The sequence below is a fragment of the Crotalus tigris genome, unplaced genomic scaffold (genome assembly GCF_016545835.1).
Source record: "Crotalus tigris isolate CLP2741 ecotype Arizona unplaced genomic scaffold, ASM1654583v1 scf7180000024279.507856, whole genome shotgun sequence".
Classification (NCBI taxonomy): Eukaryota; Metazoa; Chordata; class Lepidosauria; order Squamata; family Viperidae; genus Crotalus; species Crotalus tigris.
Window position 1 is genome coordinate 403,651 of NW_024100451.1, and position 13,921 is coordinate 417,571.

Here is a 13,921-nt window from a genome sequence, read left to right on the forward strand (position 1 = left end):
TTGGTAGTAACAATACACCATTTCACCAGAAAGCAATCTCGCAAAGAATAGATGTCAATGTTGTCTCTATTTATGCCCCCAAATCAAAAATCAGTTTTCAAGTATGTGTCTGCCATTTTGTAATCTAATCATACTTAATCCATAGTCTGTAAAGTCTACCATAACCAGACTCCATTCGTGGAAAAGGAATATGGATTAGCTCACAAGTTCATTCTTACAGGGCAACCATGGGTTTGTCACCAGACTTAGTGGTCCCAATGTGGAGGATCACTAATCCTGGTGACAAATGTTGGGACCACTAATTCTGGTGACAAACCCATGGTTGCCCTGCAGGAATGAATTTGTGAGCTAATCCAGATTCCTTTTCCAGGCCATGAAGTCTGAAGTTATATAAAACCAACAATCTTGAAGTCTCACCACCATCCTGAGATGGTGTTTAGCAACTTATGAAGGGTTGTTGTCAGGCAGTTACCAATCCATATACCAGCAACAGGCCTGCTCTCAACTTTGTAAGACAGTTTGAGAAACCAAAATCATGATTTTTCTTGGCTTGATGTTTAGGCCACATATTACATTAGCATGCCATGATTGATATGGGGAAGTACCATCTTCACTCTTCAGCTGTTGCAGTGCCACAGTCCTGACTATCACTTCAGCCACCCAAAATTAAGATTTTGATCAGGATGCCCTTTTCAGCCATGGTAAGAACATGATATATAATTTAATACTATATCAACATCAATACTGGTTTTGTTTGTTTGTTTTCTCTTGCACTCTCATGCTGGCCGTGCTGAATCTCAACCAGATGACAAGTTTAGTTCAGCTTGTTCATTGTTCTGACAGTCATTGGTTTTTCTACTTCTTGGACTCCTATAGAGATTGTGGCATGTCAGTAATAAAGTAGTGTTCATAGTTCTTGCAATAATTATTTTAAGAGTTTCATCTCTCTTTTTTTTAAAAAATAATTTATTATGATTTAGCACAGTGGTTCTCAACCTTCCTAATGCAGTGACCCTTTAATACAGTTCCTCAAGTTGTGGTGACCCCCAACCATAAAATTATTTCCGTTGCTACTTCATAACTGTAATTTTGCTACTGTTATGAATTGTAATGTAAATATCTGATATGCAGGATGTATTTTCATTGTTACAAATTGAACATAATTAAAGCATAGTGATTAATCGCAAAAACAATATGTAATTATATATTGTGAAATATTTATTTCTAATTACAAATAAATGAAATTTTGTCTTGAAGCATGTGTGCTCCACCTATGGCTCTGAAGGGAGACCTGATCTTTTCTCTTCTTTAAATGAGCTCTTGAAGTTGCCTGATTAGGTTAAGCATGACCTGTGAAAAATTAATCTGACTGTGTATGGGGGGGAGTGCTTATGGGGTGGGAGAAAATAAGGATTAGTTGAGGTGATACTCAAGGGGAACTATACTTGTAGCTATTTGTTGTCCATGTGTGTGATGTGGCCCACACAATTTGCCTCTTCAGCCTGAGCCACTGCCCATTTTTCTACCTCCAGCTGAAATTCACTGAGGGTGTGGAAGAGGACCCCTGTCCTTCCAGGACAATTGATCCTAATGACCTTCAGAGCTTCTCTCTTTGAAGAAGGCAGAAGGGAAACCTTGCTCTTTTATGACTCGTGAACTTCAACTCCCAGAATTCCTGAACCAGCATAGCTCAATTCTGTGCCTGCCAGAATCTTAGGAGAGATTTTTGGAAAGAGGTCTTGTCCACTGAGGCAGAGGCAGCAGAAGGGAAATCCGTTCCTTCCTCCCACCCCACTGCTGGTTCCACTGAGCAATAATCAGCTGCTTTTGGTGCAGCAGCCAGGGCAGGAAGAATGAGGGGAATTACTGCAGCAACTGCAAGAAAAGGCCCCTTGGAGCTTCTTGATTCCACACAAGGAGCAGATTCATTTGCCCCCCCCCCTTTCCTGGCTTTCCAGAGGCACACTAGGAAACAGAGAAAAGGCAGGCAGGAGGGGAAATGCAGACCAAAACCATCCACCCAAAGCAGCTTTCAACTCCAAAGCCCCCCCCCCCCTTTGATCTCTTCCCTTTTCACTGCCTGGACCAGTTTTCCTTCTCCCACCTATAATGAAATGGTGCTCCCTTCCCCTGCATCCCACAAGTAGGAAGCCATCAAGGGGGGGGGAGGAGGAGGGATCGAGCAGCAGGAATCAAAAACTATGTGCTGTCTTAAGGAGGGCTGCAGGGATCTCAGAGGAGGAGAGGACAAGGGGGGGGGATCAGCTGCCAGGAAGAGAGGAAAAAGCTACTATACTTTTATGCCCGCCACATAAGTAGGAACAAAGCGCCCACATTTATCATTAGTGTGATCTATTACTGGGAATTTAGGGGATCTAATGCAAATTTCCAATTGGGTGAGGATGGGTTATCTGGGAGCTCAGTTAACTCCTGTGCAGCAACTGCCACCAACTTACTTCTCAGAGTTGTGATAAGAGTAATAAAAACAGCTATGCTCTTCATTAGGTTTTGCATTATCATGGGTGGACTGTTTTTGCATGGGGATTGTGTTTTGTTTTTTCCTAACATAGGACACCTTCGACATCATAGGAAAGCAAGGGAATTATCTTTTAGCAATGGAGATGTCCCGAGCAGCTTTTTCTGGGAAGCGAACAAACATCCCTCCCCCACTCCGGAGCATGAGGAGACTGCTCCTTCCTTTTATAAACCGCCCGCCTCAACGTAAAGCTTGCCAGGCTTTTTGCAAGCTCAGTCGCTTCTGCGCGCCTGCTCGCGAGATCTCAAAGCTTGGTTTTCTTCCTCCACAGCAGAAGATTCGGGGAACTTTCCTAGCCATCCAGCTATCCATCTGCCCACGGAGGAACAGTGGCTTCGTAGGCCCGCCCATCCCCCCTTTGAGCCCAGCGTCAGTTTTATAACCTTCCATCTGCCTCAAAGCACTTCTCTGTCGCAAAATATGTGTTTTCTGATGGTCTTAGGCGACCCCTGTGAAAGCATCGTTCGACCCCCAAAAGGGTCGCGACCCACAGGTTGAGAACTGCTGATTTAGCATAACAATAAAGCCCAATTCTTTAAAAGAACGATATAATTTATGCAATAGGTGGAGAATACTACAGATAGGAAAAGATAGAAAGTAAGATTTAGTTTTCAAAATTGTTTCAACAGCTTTGTCTATTCCACAGAACACATTTCAGAATACATTTGAGTGATTGGTTCAAATTCAGTAATTGATCACGAGGAGTTTCAAAAACTGGGAAAGGCATTGGCCATATTGGACTTTACAAATCAAAGTTTTTACATCCTGCTTTTGGTTTTTTCTTAAAGCTCCAACTTTAAAATAGCTTGTAATAGGATATGAAGCAGAAAGTTGCACCAGTGCATTCGAAATAAGTATTAAGCATTCACAGTGGATGTCTGCTGATGACTCAGAAGGAGACTTTACAGACTATGGATTAAGTATGATTAGATTATAAAATAAACACATTCAAATGACAAAGTATCATGGCTGTTGTGGCCTGAACAAGCGACCAGTGCACCGGAAAAATAATTTTGCCAGTGGGAGCCCGTGTTGTAGAGCTGATGAGTTGGCTGATAAAAAGTAACACTTTGATTACTGAATAGTAAAGTGCTTGAGGACTGAATTCCATTTGATACCCTCCATTAGAAAGGCTGCAAATTGCCTTATTGTATATGATTTTTCTGTGTGATGTCAACTTCCCCCTATTTAAAAATACGCCACATATTTAACTTGGTTATATGACTGACGTATACTATACCTGTATACTATACCCACTTTCTACCTAATATCTTATCCCCCTTTGAATTAGAAAACGAGCAATCAACTTTTGGTTTCTAATTTGGTAAGGACTATTCTTTCTCCACAGAGAAAATATCTTTTTCTTTACTCCATTTTTTTTCCTTCTGATTGTTTGGGAATTCTGGGAATTATCCTCACCCAAGAGGTGAGTCCAATTTGAAGAAGACCTAGTCTTCAGGGGAAAAAAGCCAGCACCCAGAAAACGGAGTGTAAAAAGGAGTTTTGCAGGTAGCCGCAGATAATTAATTTAGAACTCCCCCCCTATTTTTTTCCCCATTCAATCATATCACAGTCCCTGCCATTTTCAAAAGTGGTTTCTTCCTTGGGCAGAGAGAAAGTGACTGGCCTAAGGTCACCCAGTGGCTTCATGTTCAAGGCAGGACTAGAAATCACGAATTCCTGTTTTCTAGCCTGATGCCACCATACCAAATTGCCCCCTCCCCCAATTTAGAACTAAGCAGATTGAAAATTTGATTCAACTGATTCAACTACTCAATAACCCAAATATATGAATGGTTGCATCCTGACTCAAATATGATGAATTGCATCAGAGAATGGACTCCAGCTGCTTCCAGCTGCCTGAACTGCAACTCAAGAGTATTGTCCTCTTTGAGGGCTAATATGTTAAAAAAAGTATTTAGGCATCACTTTCACTTTTATTTATTTCACTTTTTGCCTCCCTTGGGGCCTGCACTGCTCACCATTTGTGGCTACTATTGCTATTACATGCGTACGTGTGTGCATGTATTATGTATTTATGATGAATAACAGAACGTGGACTTTGTTATATATAAGGTGATTTCTCCAGCTGAGCAAATACTCTTATAACATAATAAAGGTGAGGGAAAATAATGCAAAAGGAATAATTGTTCCTGAGATTATAAATATTTTGCTATCTCTGATGATGGAACTGATAAGAAACAATAATATGTATAATGCTACATAACCTGCTTTGATATATCTCAATTTTGTACTGTGATATATTAAAATCACAAGGTACTGTACATGCTGGACTTTTTTTCTGCTTGCATAATGTAGGCTGACAGAATTGAAATATTACTTTGTTATTGATTTAGCTTCAGTCCAGGGTTATATTATTAGGTTTTTTAATGGATTATTTCATGTTAAGGGAATAAAACAATCATAACTTTGGGGAACTGCTTTGAACTTTTTGATTCCCCCTGTGCTTTGCAAATTCCATCATTTACTATTGTTCAATATTAAATATCCATAAGCAAGAACAAGACTGGAATGTGAAAAATGAGATCAATGACTTTCTTTCTGGCCTAACTTAATCCTGAAAGCTCTTACATTAGCTAATCAGTTCACTTTTACATTAAAGTTAATCCCAGATGATTCTAGTAGAGCTAGGCGCAAATGGCCTTTCAAAATTCTTGCACTAAAATTTATGGGCAGAAAAATTGGGTGAAAAAATTCTTCTACAATCTTCCAAATACAGGATTTTCCCTTAACGAAGATACAATGTCACTCCTGATGAAACTGAAGAGGGGACAATACCTTGTATTTAACTAAAATACAAGAAATAGGAAAGCTGCAGATTCTTGGAGAGACAATGTGTAATCAAAGAAGAAGTATATATTCATATATCCCTTGGCTACTTCATAAATAAGTTAGTTTAAGAATACCAAACTCCACCCATTAGAAATTTTATGAGAGACTTCCATGGAAGTCTTCAGTTTGCCTGAAGTGCTCTCATATTCCTGTTTGAAAGAATCTCAAAAGGCAATTTTCTATTAAACTAAATGAGAACCTGTAGGAAAAAATATGCAGGAGAATTTATCTGCTTTGTACCAACCTCTAGCTGTGATCTGATCACTGTTTTAGATTACAAATACAGTAAATATTTTGATGATCACTGGTCTATTATATATATATATATATATATATATATATATATATATATATATATATATATATATATATATATATATATATATATATATATATATAATGATCACCAAGAGAATAAATGAAAAAACATTTAATAAAACCTAGCTTTCGTCGGAAGCTTCCGACATTGTCAGGGTTAAAAGCAGTCGTTGGGAAGAAGCTTATATGTGATCACTAGACGCCTGCATCCGGCTTCTGGACCGCGTCACCGATCCCAGCTGTTCGAATTGCACTCTAAGTGTATCCCTTACGTCAGCACATGGCCCTTTCCTGTTTCTATTCCATGCGCTAATGTGCACTCCTCCATCATTAATTCTGGGGCTGAGTGGGGTCCTCCCCCATCCCTTCTGGGTGGTAGCTGTCTCTATTCCCCTGCTCCCTTGTGCACAGTTCTCTTTGCCAGGGGGCCTGGCAAAGAGAACATAACATAACAACATAACATAACATAACATAACATAACATAACATAACACAACCTGATTGCAGAAACAGGAGGAATCAGCCATTCCACCTATTTGGCTGAAAAACCAGCTCATTTTATTATAAGAATTGCTGAACTTTTAAGAACCACTGCTTTTGCTACTTCTGTTTCCATTTGTGTATGCAGTAGCTTGAGGGCTATTAATCTGCTAGTAGCGACTATCTTCTTTGATAAGGAGGACTCTGGGAAACCTTTCTGTGGAAGGGGAAGTCAGTGGTGTTCTTTATAGTTTAATTTTGAAATCTGTTGTTATAATATTAGGTTTAACCAGTGTGCAACAAAATATCAAAAGATTGGACTGATCCTAGAGAATTGCAATATTAAATTAATGTTCAGTTGATCTGATACAAGTGTTAGGCTAATTGTGAACAGTAGAAGAATATCTGGGTCTCTCGCCCATTGTGGGATGGGGATACAGAAAAGCTTTGCCTTTGATGCAATTAATTCAGAACAAGATCCCTGAGGTAGTGAAGCTCTTCTGAAGCTCTTACTGCTGTTTTCATAGCTGAAGATTTTAACTTTGTTTAAGGATTGTTACATTTAATTTTTTAAAATGTGAATCCCAGGAACATTCATATTAAGAGTATAAAAACTTCGAACACCGGATAAATATAAAAACAGCTGTTTATTGTTAAAAACAACCGTTTGTTATACAAACATCTGTCTGCTACCTGAGCTTTCGTCAGTCCCCTGCAGATGTCATCAGAGTAAAAGCTGGGAGTTTGGAGAGTCTGCTTATAAACCTAGTTGTTTTTGCGCTTTACTCATTGAGCGCGTGATTGGCCCATCCACCCTAAATGACTGTAACTGCTCTGAATGTCTTGCACCCACTTGTACGCGTTTTGATCCTATCGCCCTTTCTCCTCCCATTGCTCCCTTCCTTGTCTGCTCCACTTTGCTCGCCCCAGTCAACCTTGTCCTATATGACTGCATCTTGTCCATTGATGTGCATGCTGATCTTGGCGCCCCCTCTCCTCTCATCCCTGCCTCTTCCACCTGTCCCGCTCTCACTTGGCTGCTTCTCTCTCTCTCTCTCTCTCTATATATATATATATAAAGTGCTGCGTCTCTTATAGCCTTATCCAAGTCTTTGTCCCCAACTTTTCTTAATTTATTAAAGAATGTCAGTAATGAAGAATTTTGGATGAAAACAATTTAGCTTAGCAAAAGTTATCCAAAATTTCAAGCAGATTTTTTTTCCTCCCACCAAGGTCAGTTGATAACTTTTGAGCTTGAAATGATGCAGATCATCTACATGAAAAACACATACTCAGCCCTGGGGCAAAGCTTTATGATTATTAGCAGAAGCATTGAAATATATATCAATGGCAGTAAGAACTTATGATTTCTATTTTTCCTGGAGGATATGTGACAAAATAGTTCAGAGTCCCCAAGTGGGCTAGCAGGAACTATATATTTGTTGCTGCTGTTACTGTTTGTAAAGTCCACGTCCACTTCTGCCTAAGTATGTGTGTGTTTGTATGTGTGTGTGCGCACGTGTGAGGGTGTACGTGCCACGGATATGTGGCAATTTGAAATACACGATTAACACAAAAGGAAATGTTTGCTTTGCTGTTATTGCTGGGTAGAATTTTTATTCTTTTTGTTTTTTCTTTCAAACTGCGTTTGTCCATTCTGTCTTTCCTTTTACAGGAAACAGGATAATATTATATTTCCAAATTCTCTTCTTGCATTATTTCTTGGAAAGGTTATGATAATACAGCTTAATAAGAGTTCAGTACAGTTGCTTCAAGATCCTTGGCAAAAAAAAAAATCTGGTTTCTTGTTAGAAAATGATTTAATAATTCTTTAACAATCAAAAACTGAGGTTATTTTTGGCTGGGATCAGCTTAATATATTGGCAAAGTAACCTCCAAGGAACATTGTGTGTAGTAGTGGATGGATGCTGCGTCTTGAAAAATGGTAAATCTAAACACAGGATGGCTTAATGTATGGATAATAGCTGATGAGATAATTGCATTTCAGAGAAAATGTAGCAATCTTCCTGCAAAGGAAATGATGTGACAATCAACCGGATCTGCGTAAAATCAAATTTGCATGGCTGCTCTTCTGTGCAGTGGCTAATGCTTTGTGTGATCTCTGGCTGAATTGTCACCATATATTTTTTTCCAAACATTTTCAAACTGTCAGTAGAAATGATTTAAAGAAGCAATGAGGAAAAAAATGTTGTAACGCCATTTCCTCCAAATCCGGTGATCTTTGAATTTCTTCAACTTCAGGGAATTCAACAGTTAGTGATTTAATAACTTGCAAGTCAAAGCATGAGGGGGAGGAAATAGAAATGTCATCTTTGGTCTTACATCGTGGACAACAACTGCCTTTGAGGTAGGACAAGAGGTATGGAGTCTGAAAAATCCATGTCTCAGAAAGAAGACCTTAAGCTGTGTATATAATAATAATAATAAAGTTGGAAGGGACAGTGGAGGTCATCTAGTCCAACCCCCTGCTCAGGCAGGAAACCCTATACCATTTCAGTCAAATGGCTGCCCAGTCTCTTCTTAAAAACTTCCAGTGCTGGAGCATTCACCACTTCTGGAGGTAGGTTGTTCCACTGGTTAATTGTTCTAACTGTCAGGAAGTTTTTCCTTAGTTCTTGGTTGCTTCTCTTCTTGATTAGTTTCCACCCGTTGCTTCTTGTCCTGCCTTCAGGTGCCTTGGAAAATAGCTTGATTCTTTGTGGCAGCCCTGAGATATTGGAATACTGCTATCATGTCCCCCCCTCGTCCTTCTCTTCATTAAACTAGACATACCCAATTCCAGTAGCCTTTCCTTATATGCTTTAGCCTCCAGTCCCCTAATCATCTTTGTTGCTCTTCTCTGTACTCTTTCTAGAGTTTCAACATCTTTTTTACATCGTGGTGACCAAAACTGGATGCAGTATTCCAAGTGTGGCCTTACCAAGGCATTGTAAAGTGGTATTAATACTTCACATGATCTTGATTCTATCCCTCTGTTAATGCAGCCCATCACTGTGTTGGCTTTTTGGCAGCTGCAGCACACTGCTGGCTCATATTTAAGTGAGTGTCCACTAGGACTCTGAGGTCCCTCTCACAGTTACTACTATTGAGCAAGGTACACCCTATACTATACCTGTACATTTGGTTTTTCTTGCCTAAATGTAGAACCTTACATTTTTTCACCATTGAATTTCATTTTGTTAGATAGCACCCAATGTTCAAGTCTGTCCAGATCCTCCTGTATCCTAAGCCTGTCTTCTGGAGTGTTGGCTATTTCTGCCAACTTGGTGTCGTCTGCAAATTTGATGATTTCCCCATCTAGCCCCTCATCCAAATCGTTGATGAAGATGTTGAAGAGCACTGGGCCCAGAACAGAGCCTTGGGGCACCCCACTACACACTTCCCTCCATGTAGATGCGGTTTCATTGAGGACCACACGCTGAGTACAGCGTGTCTGCAGAAAAATGTTCAGAGCTGCCCCCTAAAAAATGATGATACTACTCTATGGCCATGGGATAGATTATGGGATAAAGAAACAAAAGACTGCAGAAGCCAGAGGGATAAACTTACTTGAGAGTGAGATTGGTTATAGCGAAAAATAATTTAGATCATTTCAGCAGTGGGTAGGTCAAGATTTTGGGAAATATAAATAATGCAAGTTGCATAACCTATCTACTTGGGAAACTTACTTCCTGCCCTCATCTGTCTCAAGGAACCTGACCTGGATAGCTACTCTCTTGGTCTCCATATCTGGTAATTAGTTAGATTTGTTTAAAATCAAGTTAAGCAATATTTCTTGGTTATTGGTTTGCATTTAATGTTTCTGAAGATAAAGAAGGCTGAAATATTTTGCTTTCTTTTTAGTGATGTGGTGATAATTTTGAGATGGGGATTTAAGGATCAATATATCTTTTTCAACCATTAGTGAAAATCACTCAAATGTTTTCATCTTAAAAGTGACAATTTTGCTGTCAGATTTAAAGTGTTTTGGGGATGAATATATCTTACAGGCCCTAATTGTTTACTCCAGTAAAGTACTGTAAGAATTCTAGTTGTATTCTTTAAGCTAGGATTCTTTCTTTCTTTCTTTCTTTCTTTCTTTCTTTCTTTCTTTCTTTCTTTCTTTCTTTCTTTCTTTCTTTCTTCATCCCTCCCTCCCTCCCTTTGGTTTTCTGAGTTTCCTGAGGAAAATGTTTTGCTTGATGGAATTAAATGGATCTTCCTGATCAAAAAGGGAAGAAAATATGAAATACTATGCCTGTTTTTTTTACTATTTTGCAGAAAAATAAAGAAATCTGAATCATGTGCACTTAAAGTAAGTATTGTTAAAACAAAATTAATAGCTGAATTTCAGAGGATAAGTAATTTTTCTGCATATCTATGGCAGCTATTGACTTAACATATAATTACTGTAATTAATCACAAAGTATGATTTATAACTTAGCAAAAAGCTCTAAAAAAGAATCAGGGCTACCATCTAGTTAATAACATCTATTTATTAAAGCCACTCTTTTGCTACATTATCCATCTGACAATGAAGGCTTTTCACTCACACTGCTAAATACAACATTTTCAGTAGATGAGCATATACACCTGCAGTAGATTAAAGTTTGGGGTCTACAGTCCAAAATAGTACATCTGGAAGTAACATCTTCCAGAAGCAAAGCAGAAGGAAAGAGGGACACCCAACATGCAAAAAACAAAGGATGAGACAAAATATGGAAAGGTATGGTAAAAATATGGCATTGCACTGCTTGGTGAACAAAGGGGTGCTTGCAAGAAATGACCACCAGTTTAGATAATGAGAGTAACAAGATTGGCTTACATATAAATTTTGAGAAGACCAAGTTTATGCAACTCAAAAGTGCTCAGGATAATATGCCTATAACAGTCCATGGCCAGGCTATAGAACAAGTCTAACAATTTCCATATCTTAGTAGCACTATGTCTATCAATGGAGGTACAGATAAAAACATTTACTATTGAATTGGAATGGCAATGGCTGTGAATCATGCACCCAATTTGATCTACGGCAGCCATAAGTATTACCACAAAGATAATACTGCAATATATACTTGTGAAACATGGAAGTGTACAACCAAGATGACTAAATGGTTAAATGTTTTCCAGAAATGTTCTTCAGAAGAATCCTCCATGTCTGTTATCATGACTACATCACTAATGAAGAGCTACTACAAAGATCAGATTTAGAACACCTATCGAGAACTGTGAATGAATGTTGAATGTGGCTTGTTGGCCATATCTTACTATGCCTAAAAAATTGCATTACCTTGGGGACCTCTTGGAGGAAAGAGAAAATGAGGCTAGCCTCCAGAAACTCAGCACCAAACACTTAAGGAAGATCTTAAGATTATTATTTTTTTATTAAAAGTTTTATAAGTTTTACAAAAAAAAGAAAAGAAACAAAACAATATAAAGACAAAAAACATATACAAAGAAAAAACTAAACATTACACAACAAACCCTCCCTTCCCCAACCTCCCCCAAACACCCCCCCCTTCTCCCCCCCCCCGAGCTTCCCAGAGCAGAATATAGGCTTAATTAAAAAACAATCAGAAAAATTATATTTTAAAATATATATGTATATATATAAAAATAAAAATTAAGAAAAAGCTATATAATATTTTTTAATATCCATTTTAAACTGTATAAATTTTATCCATTTATCCCAAACAGCAAGAAATTTCTCTTGCGTTTGTTGCTTTAAGAAAGCCGAAATCTTTGCCATTTCCGCCAAATAGGACACTTTAAGAAACCATTCCTGCAGTGTAGGCAAAGATTCCTTCTTCCAATATTGTCCAACTAACAGCCTCGCGGCTGTAATCAAATTTAACATCAATATAACCTCCTTTGTATCACAATCAATAACTATACCCAACAAAAATAATTGCAGAGTAAATTTTACCCTCCTTTTAAAAATTCTCTGGATATTCCACCATATCTTAATCCAAAATGCTTTTATCTCTCTACACGACTTAAGATTATTAATGTCCCTTGGGACAATGCCAAAGATGCTGTGGATGATCAAAACTGTTGGAAAACATTCGCTGCCCAATGTGCTCTGCAGAGGACCTAATGGTGATGATAAAAATATGTCTATCTAAAAAAAGAAAATCCATGACTTATGTATCTTCTCTAAACCTCCTTTGAAGGCATTCCAATAACACATTATATATTCCTACATGAACTAATATATGTAAATATTTTCCATATCTGATCATGGTAATTCTTCTTTTGGATTCTATTCTCCCTCTTCTTGTTACTTCCAAAATAATGTTCTATCAAGCATCCTAATGGAGTGATTTTTCTTGTCCATATTGTTTGTAGTATGTCAGCCATTTTTATTCATTTTGCAGTATTTATAGAGAGAGAGAAAGAAAGAGAGAGAGAGGGACGGAGGGAGGGAGAAGGAGGGAAGAAGGAAGGATATATAAATAATAGAAGTCAACAAAAACCCTAGCACATAGGTATCAAATTTGCCACGTCATGTGATGTGTTGTGACGTATCACAACTTTTTTTGCATTGCCAGAGCTAGGATGGGTGCGGCCTTCATATGATGCAACCGGCCCGTGGGCTGGCAGTTTGATACCCTTACCCTAGCATATTAAGGAGACCATTCATCTAAGGTACTGGAAATGTATTGCTTTGGCCCATTTTTAAAATACTTGTAGGGCATGGGCCATTTGTACTTTTGGAAATAGAGTGTCCTGATTGGGGGGGGGGTCATTAGTGATTAGACAAAGTCTTACTGTTCCTGATTAAATATAAAGGTACATCTCCAAGGAATCAAGAGGTATGCAGGTCTCACCAGATGGAAGATGTTGTTCCTGTAAAAAGTAAATACTGTTATAGGCAACATTAATAGACTATAGTACTCTGGAAGACCTAGAAGCCAATATTTTAAAGACAGGTGTTCAGCAAAATAAATAGGTAAATAAAAAAGCAATATTAATATGAAGTTCTCTGTGGAACAAGGAAACTTTCACTGTAACCATCAACATCTAATCTTAAGCAAGATTGTCACAACCAGTGATATTAACACGCAGAGAGGATCTTGGCTTGGCATTCAAAAGCAAAGTCCTGTGGAAATATCACAAAACAATTCTCCATGTTAAGGAAGAGTGATGGATACTGAGCCCAAGAGGTTTACTCTGAAGCCTATATTTCTCATCTGTCCTTAGACTGTTATGTCTAGAGCATAATATATAATTTGAAAAATGGGGGTTTTGCTTTGAAATATGAAGATTTAGGACTTTGAATTAGCTTCCTATTAACAATTATTTTAAAATGTGACTGAATGGGATCCAAATTTGTTTCATTATTGAGACAGGTTCAATAGACTAACTTATTATTAACTCATGAATAGATCCAATTGATTGCCCTAAATGGACTATCAGTAGATCATTTGTCAATTTAAATTCAAAGTATTTCCCATTCTGTTTTAATAGCTCAGATGATCTTTGGCATTAAAGTCAGCTACAAATTATTTCTCTTAGATCAAGTTATCTGAAAGTACTATACAGAAAACACACCGCATGTATTTCTGGAATCCTTCTGGTAGGATTAAAAAAATATACCAAATAATGCAATAGAATTGAATTAATAAAGTTCAACCTATGTGCATCCTGTCATTACCAGAATAATGAAGCCTCCTCAGATACTGATTCAGGGTAAAAACTGTATATATTTTTTTATTGAGAGGGGAGGCCATAA